The sequence below is a fragment of the Fundulus heteroclitus genome, chromosome 1 (assembly GCF_011125445.2).
Source record: "Fundulus heteroclitus isolate FHET01 chromosome 1, MU-UCD_Fhet_4.1, whole genome shotgun sequence".
Taxonomy (NCBI): Eukaryota; Metazoa; Chordata; class Actinopteri; order Cyprinodontiformes; family Fundulidae; genus Fundulus; species Fundulus heteroclitus.
Genome location: NC_046361.1, coordinates 5,516,172 through 5,529,172, shown reverse-complemented (window position 1 = coordinate 5,529,172; position 13,001 = coordinate 5,516,172). Strand labels below are relative to the sequence as shown.

Sequence of the window (13,001 nt, the reverse complement as noted above, 5' to 3'; positions counted from 1 at the left end):
AGCAAGTTATCGACTTTGCAGCAATCTCTCCTCCTATGCAAGCATGTAGAGTTAGTGGATGGGAACAGCACAATCAGGTTCAGCATGACTTGGGGTTAAGAGGACAGAAAGAAAACAAAGAATAGAGAGGCAGCGGTCCAGGAGTACATTCATGGCAACACCAAAAAGAGTAAATGCCAGCTAACGCTCTTCAAAGGTACACTTAGAGGAAAAATTACCATTCACTGTCCTCTGTCGAGCCCCGTTTTCTTTTTTTCTTCAGATTGTCAGTCTTATAGCTTTTTTAAATAAGTACACAATACATGATTCTGTGATGGATCATAACAAGTGCCAAGTATTACAGTAAATAATGACCTCACTAACCTGCCAAATGCATAAACATTGAGTGACATTGTAGTAAAGGTTGAGTCTGAAAGAAAGGCCTATATCCAAGTAGCCTTTGGGGAAAATGTCCATCGCAAGCTATCAGAGACAAATGGCAGACAACTGGAGATGCACCGATCCGATACCCGGAACGCATATCGGCTCCAATATTGACTAATCAGCCGGATCGGATATTGTAGGATTGATGCCGATCCAGCATACTGATCCTGTCATTTCTTTTTTTATTAATCTCATACACAACAATACAGTTACCGCGATCTATTCACTTCTTTTCTATGTTTGAAACATTGGTTACACAGAGCACGCACCGCAGTTAGCGATGAGCAAACACAGAGCAAGTGCCGGAGCGAGCCAAGTTTACTATTTGGGAACATTTCAAACTTGATATGCCAACAAGTCCGACTGCAACACGCAGCATCTGCAATGCATTAGTTGCGAGGGGGGGTGATAAGGTTGGTAAAGTCAACGGCACAAACTTAAGTAAGCAGCTCGAAAAGCACCATGCTAAAGAACATGCAGACGTTTTTTTAACAATGTTTATGATAACTTTACTCACATGGCAAGGTACACGGTTTATTCATAGCATGGGATCTGTATCGGGTATCGGCCGACACGCTAGCCCAGGTGTCGGTATCGGATTGCATCGGAAAAAACTGGATCGGTGCATCTCTACAGACAACACCCTCTAAACCAGGGGTGTCAAACTCCAGTTCTCAAGGACCAGTGTCCTGCAACTTTTAGATGTGTCCCTGGTCCAGCACACCTGAATCAAATGGCTGAAATAGCTCCTCAGTATGCAGTCAGGTTCTCCAGAATCCTGCTAATTACCTGATTACTTGATTTGGATATGTTGGACCAGGGACACATAAAAGTTGCAGTCCTTGAGGACTGGAGTTTGACATCCCTGCTCTAAACATTGGATGACCATGGACAACTACTTTATGACCAGTTGTGATTAGTCAGTCCTTGTCTTTACGGTGAAAACTGGACATTTTTAGCCCATCCAAATTTAGCCTAAACAAAATCATGAAAGTCAGGCTTGGTGAGCCATATATCAACCCCCACCAGCTTTCAACCACAATTAGGAGCCAGTAGACATCTTTACACAAATCCCTATTGTCTATTCAACATAATCTATCTCATGAGGCTTATTTGTGCATAAACTCATACTTGAAGACAATTTAGGATCACATCAATGGTTTTTGTTTTTGGAAGGAAATAGGTAAACATGGAATGTCCTGGGCTGAGATATATGGACCCAAGATCCTATCTGCTATCACACAACAGTGCTAAACATCATGCACTCCACCAACCAAGCATGGAAGACAGACCAAACAGACATGGCAGCCAACTAGAACTTTGTGAAACAGGACCTTAGAGATTATCAGACCATTAAAAAAAATCCAAAATAAAACATTTGGTTTCATCAGAGCAAAGAATATATGAATGTTGTGTCTAAAAAAGAAAGCAGGCAGTGCTGATCACTTGGCACCTGGGGATGCCCCTTGTGCATTAGTACCAACTGTTAGCCGCTCGCTACAGGTCAACTCACTTATTCTGCTTTTCCATAAGTAATGGCTACAAGGAACCGTTACTATTTTTATTAACTGCTTTGAAGTGCAGCGAGTCACGGGAAGAAACAACGTCGGAAGACTGCCGGTTGCTAATTTCGCTAGGAGGTAGAGTCACTGTTGTGGAAACTCCAAAACAAGAATCAGAACTCCCGTATTTGAAAAAAAAAAAAACAACCACAGCAGCTATCAAGTTTATCATCAGATGCTGAACGAAGATGGAAACCCCTAAATTAATACCATGGTCCAATGCAGAGATGCATTTCTGTAAAGGACAGAGGCGACAGCATTATGGTGTGGGGATATTTTCTTTTTTGCATGGAGGGTAAGATGACCACAGCAAAATACAGAGATTCACCAAGGAAACCTTCTCTAGAGTGCTAGATCAGACTAAGCAAACAAATTGTCCTTTCAACAGGACTTTGATCCGAGGCACCGAGCCATAAGACAGAACGAGCGGCTTCAGAAAGAGCCTGCCAATGTCCTTGAGTGGTCCAGCCAGAACTTGGAATTAAATCCAACTAACCATCACTGGAAATACCTAAAACAACTGGCTACAGATGCTCCCCATCCAACCTGACTGAGAGGATCTACATAGAACTGGACAAAATCCCCCCAAACAGTGGGTCAGGATGGTAGAGACATAACCTGAAGACTCATAGTTAATTATTCTGTTATTATTTTTGTTGTAATTATTTTTGAAAGCCTTTATTTGAAGACTGTAACAAAGTGGTATTAATACTTTCTGGTGACGCTGTACCAAACCAAAGTGCCTTATGAGCTGCATTCAGACATTTCTGGAACCCAGCCGGTTGCGTTCCAGCAACTCTGAAAAGATTCCAATAAGGAGACCTGCTGCCATTAGTCTTATGTGCACAACTGACAACTTAAATTGCTGACAGGCTTTGTTATTTTTAAGGGATGACAATGCGTTCTTAGATCTGTTCTTACGTTCCTTTAAAAAATGAACACAAGCAGACACATAAATACACACCCTTGAAAGCAAACAGATGCAGACATATTCACATCTCACATCCTGTGTTTCGGCACTCCGTGATGCGCGGCAAAAAGGTACTCCTTTCACTGACAGACAGATTCTAAAGATGTCTTTTGGTTTTGGACAACCCCGCCATCCTCTACAACAAACAGGTTGAATTCTGTCTGCTTTTGAGGCACGGCGAAGCGTCACATCAAAAAAAAAAGTGAGAAACGAAGATGAAGATGGCCTCAAACGTCAGGCACGCCTCACACCTCAAGCTTAACTGAAGTCGACCGCTCATTCTTTCAGCGCTGAACTGTACTCTCATTTCCTCCGCCAGGGCAGTGCGGCGGTTGTGAATCAGACGCGTTTCAGCGACGGTTTCAGAAGGAAGCAGGGAGTAAATGCAGAAGCGGCACAAAACGCACAAAAGGGACGTCTGCGAACGAGGGAGCGAGGCCCTGAGACCACCGAAGTGTACGGAGGGGTTTCGTCAGCATGCGACCCTAATCTGAGAAGAACAAAGCGGATGTAAATGATCTGAGAAAGAAACAGGAGGGGGTTGTAGGAGAGAGAGAGAGAGAGATCAGGAGAAAAAGAAGCAGCTCAAAGCTGAAAGGCCAGGGAGGCTAGAGAGATGGAGGTTATTGGAGAGGCAGATTTTTATGCTTGAAGTCACGGTTAATGAAAGGAGGAATGCGATGCTGTGAGGAATAAACTGATGGCAAGAGAGGAAATGGTGCATCGTGTACAGTATTAGCTCCTTACTGCCATGTGATTTTTCGACCAATTTCATCAGAGGAAAAAAAACACGAGTACAAAGAGTGAGGCAGCACAAACGGGACATTGTGTTAGCTGCAACGTCCTGATTCTCTGGAGGGGATTTCCTGATGCTGCTGACAGCAAACAACCTTCTGTTTTCTTGACCGCGTACTGTAATTTTATGCTGCGGGTATTTTTGCAGAAAACTTTACAAATGGGTTCGGTTCTTGCAGCTCTGTGTTCTCTCAAAAGGAGCTTTCTGTACCAAGAAAATTCTCCCCGAGCCCTGCAAACTTCAGATAAAAACCAAACTAAGGCTGTGCAAAAATAAAAGGACGGAAACAAATCGCTCCCAGCCAGATGATCTCATTTCCTGAAAACAACTCTTTTGGGAAAAACTAAAGTTTTAGCCTGCTGAAAAAAAAAGAGAAGGTGCTTATGTATCGTGCTGGGGTTACAGCCGAACGCTGAGATTTGAACGAAGAGGTCAAACTTGATCTTGTGCTAATATGCGCCGTCAGCCACACTTCAGCTATGCATTCACTCGGAGAGACAGGTGTGACGACTGATGGATGGATTGAAGCGGTTCTTGTAGGCAGAGCTTGTTATTGCACTGAAAGCTGACGGAGAAATCAATGAAACACAATCTTCCAAAGACAGTCACACAGTGAACCGCTTCACATTTTGTAACACCACAACCACAAACATATTACGTAAAAGGTATTTGTTTTTATGTCATTGCAATCCACGCAGAGGGACTCTGCTCTGAAACACCTCTGGTGGAATAGGGCGACTGGAATAGGGTGACCGCAGCCGGCACCACGGCGCTCCCACAGCACTTCCACATTCAGTGGAATCCTGGTGTTGGGGTTGCCCTATTGGAAGGTGAGCATCCATCCAGTCTAAAGTTTCTTGCAGCCTCTCACAATTTTTCTTTTACGATTGTCCGGCATTTAGCTCCATCTTTCTACCCATGAACTTAAACCAGACAGCAACCCTGCTGATGATAAGTATTCTCACACCTAAATGCATGACTTTGATTTCCTTATTTAACCAGTGTTTTCCCAAATAAGGATTAACATTATTACACTAAATCAGATTGTTGAACTGGATTATAAATGGAGTCAGTTTCATTCAACTGCCAGTTCACACATTTCACTTTTGTTGGTCACATAGAGTAGATTAGCCAAAAAATAAAATAAAGATAATTACTTATGTCAGTTCAGCTATGTTGTAAGATAGCAATACTGCAGAATACATATATAAGCTTAAACATTAGTTATTAAAAGGAAAAGACAGACAATGTCAGGCAGGAGCCAAAAATGGATGGCAATGTTTGCAGATGACACTGAGATATTAGCCTCGTGAGACCATCCTGATCTCGCGAGCTTTCAAGGTTTCACTCGCAGATCAGTCTGGCTACTCTCCGTTAAAGAAAATTTGGAGCCGTTCACCAAACGAACGTCCAATCAGCGTTGGCTTTGAGGCGGGTTGAGGTGTGACGCAACGGGAAGCGTGACAGTTCAGTCTAAACAACATGGCGGCTTCAGCCGATGAAACTAGCGCCAGCGTGGCTATCGAGCAAGTTTTATCGGAATTACAGAGTATTTCTTCACTGAAAGAAGAGCAAAACACTGCTCTGGAGGCTTTTCTCAGAGGAAAATATGTTTTTGCTCTTCTCCCGACTGGTTTCAACAAGAGCTTGTGGTTGTGTTTTTGTCGTCGCTGTTAGTACGTCATATGCGTCGTTAATCTGATTGGTTCATTTGGCCCGTCTATCACCAACATAGGCCAATCAGCTAACCAGTATTTTCGCCCCTTCCCAAAATTACTTCAACGGAAGGTTTCCAGATGGATATGCGGAGCAAATCCATCCGGCGGAGTCAGGTTACTGAGATATGTAGTGAGAACAGAATAATTAGCTGCAAGAGAATTAAAGTCAGTAGAACTAAGAGCGACTGAGATGAAGGCATATGCTCCCGCAAGGAGTATTGACATTGAAGGCAGATGGTTTTGTTTTTTTCCCAAAGCAACATGGTATTGCAGAAGAATGGAGAAGAAGCCAGGGGGCAGTGGAAGGACAAAGGTGTCAGGGGTGTTTTGTGCCGGGGTTAAGGTAAACACGGGGTTAAGGGAAGATTTACAATTTGGAAAAGTTGGTAAGTTGTTTGGCGACATAAAGCTTTTCAGGAAACAAATCCATCATAAACTCATGTAATTAGACCCTCTCCGAGCTGCCTCTAAAACCCCAAAAATCAAGCAGGTAATATCCTGCTCCCATGTGAGCAATTGAACATGCAGTCAGCAGGGATTGGAACTCTGCTGGTTTGGGATAGAAAGGATGGTCATCAGTTTTCTCCCATTCTAACCACAGGGATCAGGGGTGTCTAAGGGGTCATTTTGTGGCAACAACAATTCAAGAATAACATAAATTTGGTTTGCTAACTCAGTCAGTTGATGTGGAAACATGTATATAAAAATGTTTGGGTCCAATTTTCCCCGATGGGAGACCTTTTCAAGAAGAATAAGAATAAGAAGACCTTTATTGTCCCGCGATGGAAAAATTCGGGTGTACACACACACAATTATTAGAAATGAGAAAAAAAGAGAAGTAGAAAAAGAGCAAACCGGTGTAATCTAAAATTAGCTGTAAAGAAACACCAAGACTAGAAGATAAGGGTGAATACCAGAGTAAAAATTGAACAAAGGAAAAAACAATTTGAAAGTGGAAGAAAAAAACTCCAGCCGATTTATACAGGTACAGACAAATTCAAATCTTATGCAAAGGAAAATGTAAGTTGCAACACAAAGTATTCATCTTATACAAACCAGATTTTTGTGCATTCCATTTATCTTGATTTATTTTGAAATGGGACCACAAACATTCAGTGACTTTTACTGAAAACATTTACTCAAAAGCAGACTTGAACTTACAAATTTAAGTTAGAACATTATATGGCATTTACTTTATTTCTTGTTAAGCAAGTTAGAATGCAAAAAAAAAAAAAAAAAGTTATTTGGAATTTTATTTTAATGAAGGAAGACACCCAGAGTTTGTGTGACGCAAGAGGATGTAAGTGGCACAATCACAGATGTGAGTTGACTGGATGGGATGGAGACAGATGCACCACTATAGAGACCCATAAAAGGAGAAGAAAAAGGAGGGCAAAAAAAAATCACAAGACTAGAACAGGATGTTCCATCAAAATGTGTTTTACAGTTGAAAGGGATGTGTATTACATCTTTGTATAAAAGTTAGAACCTTTCATTAGGACAAAACCATACCTGCTACATTGAAAAAGAAAAATATAAATATAACATTCCCACAGCTAGAAGCTTTCCAACAATGTATTGGCTTGTGGACTGCAAATCTTTAAGCACCTTGATGCAACAGGTAGGGCCCCTGAAACCGACTCCACCCCCCAGGCTTCATTGACAGCATGCTTACGTTCACCTTGTATCAGTGTGAGAAGACACCAATATGTGCTGCGTTTGTCTCCGGAAACAGGAAACTCTACCGTCTTATGCCACCACAGGCTTTTACTCCTGCACAATCAGCAGGCAATTATTCTGTTCCTTCACGCTCTCAGCGGCAGCTTAATCCTCTCATCGCTGCTAAAACACACGTTGCGGGGGGAAAGCTAGTTTTCAGAGCAGCACATAATTGCTGCACCTGAAATACATTCAGGAGACTTAAGTTTTGATACAGATTGTAAAACACTGCATACTTGCGAAGAAGCGTGAGTCTTTACTATATCATACTCGGGACATGAACGGCCTCTTAGATTCGGCCTCGCTCCCCGTCTGCGAAAGCTCAGGTTGATGCCAAGCAGCTCACAAAGATTCCCAGTGTTGTCATGCCATGCTTGACTTATAACGCGGAGGATCGTTAGGCTGTGTTTATTAAAGGCATACCTGATGGTCTCAGGAGAGGGCAAAAAAGATATAGAAAAAAAACCCTTAGACGAAACAGAGGGTCAGTGTGACAGCGTCGGCTGGCACACTGGACACATCCGTCTTTGGGACAGGGCTCAAAGCTCGGATTCTTCTTCTTCAACGCTGGAACATTCCCAAAGAGAACTGAAATATAGCCCTCCACAGTATCTGGATCTACTGTCAACTATGATTCGTATTTACGGCGTGCAGAAGGATGAGTCAGTATCCATCAGACCCGTGATGGACACGCTGTACTTTTACGTTATCGATACTAACATTATGCTATGTTTGTGCGGCTTTAAAGCATAATTTCAGTCAGCTGGTGGCTTTGCAGGCTAGTTCACTATCAATAAGACAGGGAAAAAATGGGAATGCTTGAAGATACATGACCTCTTTTTCCTAATTGTTAATGTTACAACCAAAAGAAGGATTCTTCATAAAATTAGGAAAGCTACAGGCAACCCTGAGCCTCATCTTCACAAAACTGCCATGCAATAACAGCTACGTTTACATGGACATAAGCAATCGGAATACAGGGACGATCGTAATAAAAATGCGTCATGTAAGCACAACCAATCGGAATATTATGATTGAATTAAGCTCAATCGGAATCTAATTGTATTTCGAATGAGACGGGTGGTTTGTGCCGACCGTGCCATTCGGGTAGGGGTGCATGTGTGCACTAGGTCTCTCGGCCCATTACTAAGGAATATGGCGATATACTTGTGTCACCAAATTGAGCGTGCAGTCAAGCATGCACCAGTCACGTACTGAGCTAGTGGTGTGAGATTTAAATGCACACACCGGTCCCACTGTGCGCTCTGGTTATAACGCCATACGATTCTGAGCACTCAGGAAGGATACGCAGAACAAACACGCTTCAGCGTTTGTTTAGGTTTTTTTTTTCAGCACAGAAGTACTACTTTTTCTTGTCAGGATCCCCAGGGGTTTGATTACTTCTTGTAGCTCTGTGGGGATCCTGCAGTCTGCTTATGTTTGATACCTTTAGTATGTCATCAGTTCAGTTCTCTGTTCAGCATTTATGTTTAGAGTGCATTATTGCGTCTGTTATTTTCGGTTTCTGTTTTAGTTTGCTTCTGTTATTTCTGATCTCAGAAGTTCTGCTGGATTTTGTATTTTCTGCCTTCTTAGTTTAGCTAGGTTTTCCCTCGTGTCTGGCCATTTTCTTGTTCCCTGTTAGACTCTGTATTCCCCCTGCCCCTGCCAGTTCATTGTCCTTCCTCCCCTGTAGCCTAACTGCCTTCTTTCAGTTCACCTGTGCTCATTTATCCACCTGCTGTTCCTTCCGTCTGCTCCCCTATACATTCAGCCAGTTCTGTCACGCTCATTGTTAGGTCCTCTGCCTTATTACCCCATTCTGGTATCTTCCGTGCCGTGCTTCTGATTCCCATTTTCCCTCCCATCTTGCTTTATTTTCACAACTCAATATTCAACATGCAGCCTCTCTGCTCTTGTCTGCGCTCTGATTCTGATCCATTTAACTCAATCCTGACACTTCTGTGGGTTTGTTTAGGGTAATTTGAAATCTCCAGGCATGTCAGAGAGTTTCTATTCTGAATAAAGCCTGGCGCATGTAAACGTACACATGACCAGATTAATTGATTTTGTGCCCATATAAACTGTATATTCAGATTTCAATCCAATCAAGGAATTTTGCACAAGTAAACCCAGTGAGAGTCTTCAGTCAGAGGCTTCCTCAGATCTGCTTTAGGACTTATCACTACAGGAGATCCTTCCTTCTCGCGGCCATCAGCATCTACAAGAACTCTTTGAAGAACGTTGTGTAACGAGCTACAACAACATTTAACTTCCCTCCAGGATTGATAAAGTATTTTATGAACTGAACTGAACTAAAATGATAAACTTCTATGTTTTTGTTTGGGATGTTGTGTGACAGACTAACCCAGTGTAGTACATAATTGTGAAGTGGAAGGAAATTGATGAAAAATAAAATCTAAAGAAGGCCGTTTGCATTTGCCTTCAGTCTTTCAGTCTGACACCCCCAAAATAAAATCCGACGTAATCATTTCCCAATAAAAGTGACACATCAACTGAGTCAGAGCCCACCCCTGTGTCATTTACAGCATCATGAAGACCGAGGAACACAGCAGACGGGTCAGGGAGAAGATAGTGGAGAGGTTTAAACCAGCGTTAAGTTCTAGAATATTCCAAGCTTTGAATATCTCCCAGAACTCTGTTCAATCCATCATCTGAAAACGGAAAGAGTATGGCACAAAACGCAAACTTAGCAATACATGGCCACTATACTGATAGGCGGACTTGGAAGGTGCTTTAATGAGAGAAGCAGCCAAAAGGCCCATGGTAACACTGGAGGAGCTGCAGATATCTACAGCTCATGTAGGAGAATCTGTCCTGTATAAATTGGAAGGGATTATTAAAAACAAAGCCATAAGATCCGCCATCTTGACCTAAGCTATGTAGGGGAGGTTGTAAGTAAATTGAGGGATGGAGCTTTAGTTAGACAAGACTAAAATTGAACTTTCTGGTCTACACGTATGGTGTTGAGTGAAGGAAAACTAAAAACACATCAATCTGAACACGCTATTATGAAACACGGTAGTGGCAGCGTTGTGCTGGGGGGATCTTTTCTATTTATTTATCAGGAGCAGGAAAGCTGGTCAGAGTTGGTGTGGGAATATGTATGAAGCCAAATACAAGCTTATCAGGGAAGAAACCCGGTTGGAGGCGGCAAAAGAGTTGAGACCGGGGTGGAGGTCCACCTTCCAGCAGGACATTGAGCCAAAACCACAACGGGAAGGGTTAGGTCAAAAGCAAAAAGATGCGTTAGAATGGGCCAGTCAAGGGGAAAGAATAAACAACTGCTGTTCTCGGATGCTTTAAATCTAATCTGACTGAGCTTCGGCTATTTTTACAAAGTAGAATTGGCCCAAATATCCATCTCTAGATGTGCGAAGCTGAAGGAGACATTCCCTAAAAACAACCGCGTATCCAAACGTGGGGACAAATGAAACGAAACATCTCTAGTTTGTGTTATGTCACAGAGGCCGCCACTTACATGCTCTCAGGCTAACCGCCACATGAAGGAAGTGGGGCAGCTCCCAATAAGTAACACATGATGCACTTTGAGCGAGCGCAGCGCCCCAAATGTGGCTCGCAGAAAACCTCGTTCGACACAGGGGACAGGTTGGCCTGCAAACCTTTTCTGCCCTGTTGCCGTTTCAGGTCAGGGGATTTAAATCTTAATAACGTCGCTCTCCAGCCTGTAATCTACAGGAAATTTGGATGAAATCAATATGCACCGTGGCCTGACTAAATCAGGACTTCCTTCTTGATTTAACTCACTCAGTATAGTATAAAAACAAACAAACAGAAGCTTTGAAGGTTGCAGTTTTTCTCCTTTTTGTCACAGTTGCACGGTTGCAATGGGAAGGCGGCGTTGCAGCGTGCGTTGCTCGCCTGCATCTTCTGATTGCACACAGTGTTGCTGATGAGGACAGGGATTTAATAGGGAATTAAGGCTCCGCCGAAAGACAAACAACATCAACAGAGTGTTGAGTTGTAGGTGCAGTTTGCTGTAGACCAGACCATATGGTTGAGGCAACTGTGGAAGAGGGGGCTCCACACAATGGCCACAGAAACACCTCAGGATAATTACACCAGCGTTGTAAACACAGTCTGCAAATGGTGCACACACACATTACATAATTGATCTTAAAACAGGCCGTGGTTGCTTTTGTTAAAGGAAAGTGAAAAATAGGGTTTATTGAGTGAGACTTCACCATAAATAAACATCACACTCTATGGATCACACACACACACACACACACATACACACACAGGTTGTTATCATATGGAAAGGCAGCATGACAGCTGTACATACCTCACTTTGTGGTCCTCTTCTGCCCCTTTCTAGCTCTTCCTCTGCTCTTCTCTTCTCATCCCTCGTTTATTTTGTATCGCACGGACCCACACGCATTCACTCACTCACACACACACACTCTCACTCACTCTCACACACACACACATGCAGGCGTGCTCATACAGAGCGGAGTGTGTTTGAATCTGACAGATTTCTCCCAGCTCAGTACTCTCCTCTCTCATTTCTCAGACACACACACACACACAGCCCTCCCCCTCCATCTTTCAAAATATGCCAGATAGCCTCTCTCCACTCACGCCAGAGCAGCGTGTCTCCTCCCCTCCCCTCTGCCGTACGCAGCAGCGAGAAAGCCCCGGCGCAAGCCACGCCCCCCCGCCCCACTCTGTCCTCTCCTCTCCTCTGGGCGGCTATAAATACCGCTGCTGCTATGAATATACCGTCTTTCTCCCTCGGCATCTTCCCCCTCTCTCTCCTTGTGCTCCATCCATCCATCCATCCCTGCCGTTTCTGCTCTAAACCTTCTACCGATGACCTTGTGCCACGTTGGTGCCACACCATCACATGAGACATCCCCGCCTCGCCACCCATTTGCGTGCGAGATGCAGCCGATATGGAAGGGGAGAAAGAAAGGAGCGACGCTTCACGCGAACGACAACCACAGAGGTGGTGTTGATCGAGCTGCCCCGTCTCCCAGGCTTCCTGTCTGTTGCAGCGGATGTCTTCCCTTTCCCCCCCCCCCCCCCCCCAAATCTACCGACCGCTGTGAAAAACACAGAGATGTAGTCATGATGCGTCGGCAGATCGCACCCGTGTGACCTTTTTTTTTTATGTTGCTCAAAAGATAATCCAATCTGTGCGTAATTAACACTTCCACCTGTCCTCTCTTGCAGAGCCATAAGGCTCGCTGAGAAATATTACGCTTTACCCACCGTGTCCAGCCTTGCAGACGCTGCTGCTGATTCGGATAGTAATGCAAGAATGTGGAGGCAGATCCATAAGCACAAAAACATTATTGTTGAGCAAAATGTCTCTAAGAAGATCAGGAAGTATTTTAAACATGGAGAATGACAGAGTTGTCATGTTAAAGCAAAACATTCCTCTTGAGCTCACTAGTTCAGGACACTTATGTGGACATTAGAGATGAAAATGCAAAAATTGATGGTAATGAAAGATAAAAATAAATAAATAAAAGAAATTAACACCGTGGTGGAGAGAAAGTGCAGTTTCAGTACATGTAAAAAAAAGGGTTTTGTTGTTCTGCTTCTGCTCACTGCCAGCACCATTGTCAGGGAACGAGGTTAACCAACATCTGGTGCCGGCAGGTTATGCGCACCGAGGGTGCACTTAAACCGGATCAAAATCTTCGCCTGCAGGCCCTACAGTGTGTCAGGGACGTAATTAATCCAAGGATTCAAGCCGTGATGAGGCGGTGCAATAACTTCGCGTTTGCAGCAGGAGAGCAGAGCGGCACGCAGAAAGACTTCTA

At 43.6% G+C, this 13,001-nt stretch overlaps 1 protein-coding gene across 3 annotated transcripts in view; it reads right to left on the bottom strand.

The window, feature by feature from the left end:
- Positions 1–11,797, bottom strand: part of arhgap4b (Rho GTPase activating protein 4b) — a 47,870-nt gene extending 36,073 nt beyond the window's left edge. The window contains exon 1 of one of the 3 annotated variants that reach the window (XM_036151081.1): positions 11,516–11,797. The gene's annotated coding sequence lies outside the window, so the exon portion shown is untranslated. The remainder of the gene's footprint in view (positions 1–11,515) is intronic. The other 2 variants (XM_036151011.1, XM_036151042.1) reach the window with 2 other exon arrangements.
- Between the last annotated feature and the right edge of the window lie 1,204 nt (positions 11,798–13,001).